This window comes from Physella acuta, unplaced genomic scaffold, assembly GCF_028476545.2.
Source record: "Physella acuta isolate Inbredline_101_S28 unplaced genomic scaffold, ASM2847654v3 ptg000742l, whole genome shotgun sequence".
In the NCBI taxonomy this organism is placed as follows: domain Eukaryota; kingdom Metazoa; phylum Mollusca; class Gastropoda; family Physidae; genus Physella; species Physella acuta.
In genome coordinates, this window is record NW_026732260.1 from 1 (window position 1) to 4,211 (window position 4,211).

Here is a 4,211-nt window from a genome sequence, read left to right on the forward strand (position 1 = left end):
ACTTTCAAGTTTTCGATTTTGCACCCCCCCCCCCCAATCAAACTTTCGATTTGCACCCCCTCAAGTTTTTCTCTATATATTTTGCTTTTTTTTTGCCTTGGTGTCACCCCCCCCCCCCCTAAATGGTGTCACCCGGGTACCCCCCCCCCCCCCCCCCCCCCCCCGCCCCCCCCCCCCTCGCTACGCCCCTGCACGTACTTCTTAACTCTAATATTATATTTCAATTCCCCACCCCCCGTTCCCCACGCACAAACATTATATTAAAATGACTAAATCTGAAGAATACTGACAACCAAGTTTAGGGACTCAGCTAGATCTAAATCCAAGACAGTTATGTCTAAAGACAACCAAGTTTAAAGACACTATCAATAAGATCTAAATCCAAGACAGCTATGTCTAAAGACAACCAAGTTTAAAGACACTATCAATGAGATCTAAATCCAAGACAGCTATGTCTAAAGACAACCAAGTATAAAGACACTGTCAATGAGATCTAAATCCAAGACAGCTATGTCTAAAGACAACCAAGTTTAAAGACACTGTCAATGAGATCTAAATCCAAGACAGCTATGTCTAAAGACAACCAAGTATAAAGACACTGTCAATGAGATCTAAATCCAAGACAGCTATGTCTAAACCAAGTTTAAAGACACTGTCAATGAGATCTAAATCCAAGACAGCTATGTCTAAAGACAACCAAGTATAAAGACACTGTCAATGAGATCTAAATCCAAGACAGCTATGTCTAAAGACAACCAAGTTTAAAGACACTGTCAATGAGATCTAAATCCAAGACAGCTATGTCTAAAGACAACCAAGTATAAAGACACTGTCAATGAGATCTAAATCCAAGACAGCTATGTCTAAAGACAACCAAGTTTAAAGACACTGTCAATGAGATCTAAATCCAAGACAGCTATGTCTAAAGACAATCAAGTTTAAAGACACGGACAACAAAGTTAAATACATTGACAATTAGGTTCTAAGACACAGAGTACAAAGTCTGAAAATGCCGACACTTTTAAAGCACTGTCAACTAGGTCTCTAGACAAAGACAAATATGTCTAAAGTCTAAAGACAGTCAAGCCTTAAAATCTAGACAAGTTTAAAGGCACCTATAACTAGGTCTCAAGACAAAGTTAATCAAGTCTAAGAATCTATACAAGTTTAAAGGCACTGACAACTAGGTCTCAAGACAAACACAAATATGTCTAAAGTCTAAAGACAGCCTTCTAAGAAAACAGACAAGTTTAGAGACAACGACCTGGTCTATTTTTGCATCAAGAATTAAAATAAATAACCAGCTGAAATGTGTCTTGTTTACGAGAATAAGGATCCGGCGGTTAAAGCGATGTGGGGGGGGGGGGGGGGGGGGGAGTTGGGTTGGGGTCGCTGTAAGGAGGATGTACTGACGGGGACGGTGTAGCCAGCTTGTCCATTGGTCGGGGGTCCGACCTATGGCAGGTAAACTCTGCTGCACCTCCCGGAACTTGCACGTGATAACCTCGCTCTAGCAGGTAGTAGGCATAACAAACCGGAAAATACCTGACCCTAGCTCATTAATCAAGTGTTCTACCAGCTACACAACATTTATTTAACCACAGATAATTAAAGAATTTTAATTAAAATTGGTAAAAGTGTTCACTTATAATTAATGAAAAAATACGTACCTGTTGTTTGCCTCAGGCATACTAAAATTACATACATGTGAATAAGGACTTATTCATTACAAATCGTGAACAAGTATGGGCATCGGTGGTCTAGTGGTAGAATACTCGCCTGCCACGCGGGTGACCCGGGTTCGATTCCCGGTCGATGCAATTAATATTTTTGCCAAATCAATTAAATGTCTGATTAGATTTTTCCATTCAAGTTGTTATAATTCAAACAGTTCAAATTTAAATATAAGAGCCCTTACCTTATTATTTTACTTAAACATATTAGTAAAAAATTAAATAATAGCCTTACGATTTGAAGTCTTTAGTTACGTCTAGAAACTTAAGGCGAATATGCCGTTGCTGTAATCTCAAATTGTGTGAGTTTAATTCTACAAACTTTCTATCAAGCAAGATTTGAATTAATTTTAATTGCGTATGATGTTCTTAAAACTTGTTTTTAATCCAGCTATCGTTCCATTTATCGACAAATAAGTACATTCGTCGAATAAATAGGAATTCTACATTTTTTGTGAAGTATTCCCAGTCTCTACAGTTTATCCCGCAAGTATTTAAGTTTTCTAAGTCAGTGATAAAATAGAAAAAAACTGCAGCTTCCAGCTTTTTTTTTTATTTTCAAAGTTCACCTCTATAGTGTGTTATTTGTTGCTTAGAGAGTATACAGAGTGGTATTTGAGATGTGAATAAAGAGTGATTTTTGAGCTGTGATCTTTCTTGCTGAGATGAATGTGTATGCAATGTGATATTCGAGGTGTCGATAGTTTGATATATCATGTTTTGAAGACATTTGAATAAATTGTTCTATTTGTTGCTGATATGAATATGTACACAAGATGATATTCAAAATGTCAATAATTTGATATATGTTTGTAAGACATTTGAATAAAGTGTTATATTTGTTTCCTAAAAAGATTGATGCTGTATACTTGTTTGCGCTATTAAGAGGATGGGTGTACTGTTCACATTTCTAGCCTAGAGGTCAATACACGGGATGGCTAAATGTTAGTTGTCCGAAAAGTAGAAGAGGAAAATTTTTTCTCTGGTATTTGTTTAGGTATGGTAGCCGTTGGGGTATACTATTTATAATAGCTGTACTGTTATAGGCTTTGTTATTGTTATAGAATAGGTTGTATCTAGAGTTTTGGAGTCAGCAGTTGGATAGCGTTTGATGTAACGATAGAGCCAGGAGTGTGAAAATAGTGGAGTCAGACGGAAGAAGTTTTTTGAGTCAGTGAAATGTCTGTTAGAATAGGGGGTAGAGTGGGTAGAGGAGGGAAGTCTAAATCAATTAGAGTCAGGGGTGTGAAGATAGTGGAGTCAGACGGAAGAAGTTTTTATTGAGTCAGTGAATTGACTGTTAGAATAGGGGGTGGAGGGGGGGGTAGAGTGGGTAGAGGAGGGAAGTCTAAATCAATAAGAGTCAGGGGTGTGAAGATAGTGGAGTCAGACGGAAGAAGTTTTTTGAGTCAGTGAATTGACTGTTAGAATAGGGGGTGGAGGGGGGGGGGGTAGAGTGGGTAGAGGAGGGAAGTCTAAATCAATAAGAGTCAGGGGTGTGAAGATAGTGGAGTCAGACGGAAGAAGTTTTTTGAGTCAGTGAATTGACTGTTAGAATAGGGGGTGGAGGGGGGGGGTAGAGTGGGTAGAGGAGGGAAGTCTAAATCAATAAGAGTCAGGGGTGTGAAGATAGTGGAGTCAGACGGAAGAAGTTTTTTGAGTCAGTGAATTGACTGTTAGAAATAAGGGGTAAGGGAAGGGTAGAGTGAATAGAGGAGGGATATCTAAATCAAGTAGAGTCGGGATAAAGGATGAACTATACTAGCTACGATTCCTTTTCGAACCTGACGGTACTTGGGGCAAGCGATGTAGAGTTCCCCAGTTTCTGCGACCTCGGCATACGAAGGGATAATATGACCAGCACTTTGCCCAGCCGGCTTTACTTTCCCTAAAGTCAATTAGTGAATACAATATGGGAGTTATTAATTTAAAAAAAGAAACAAGTTTAGTTATGTGACAAATTGAGGATGTTTTCAATTTTAAAGGAAGTATCCACGCAAGGGAATGTTTAACGCAGACAACTTGATGCAAGCAATAAAAACGAAATTAAACCCACCAGTCGTCTTGGGAAGGTAAAAGGAGTGGGGGGAGGTAATTCCACGAAATTAAAACGATGCGCTTAAAAATATTATTATATTCTATAACGATAATCATTTTCAATAAGTTAACTCTTTTTTTTTTAAATAAACATTAATTCAGCCAGAATGACAGTAAACTCTGGATGTAGGCGTATGTTTTTGAGAATATTGTGTAGGCTACGTCAATTGTTTTCCCCCCTTATGTGCGCCAACGCTCTCCCATCTAATTTAGTAACAAATGCGTGTCACTTCTTTCTGTCCATAACAAGGTTAAGTCTTTGTTTATGCGCTGGTTTAGACCTAATGTTACCTTTATCGTTTTCTGAGGACTTTTTTCTAAGAGCACGTCACAAACACAAGTAGGGGGACGTCATTAATCATGGCGGAGCTTACGTTTTTA

The 4,211-nt window shown here is 38.5% G+C and overlaps 1 non-coding gene across 1 annotated transcript; it reads left to right on the forward strand.

Moving 5' to 3' along the window:
- The first annotated feature begins 1,749 nt into the window (after positions 1-1,749).
- Trnag-gcc (transfer RNA glycine (anticodon GCC)) lies at positions 1,750-1,820 on the forward strand. The gene has a single exon. It is a non-coding gene; the product is annotated as a tRNA-Gly (tRNA).
- Positions 1,821-4,211: the final 2,391 nt, after the last annotated feature.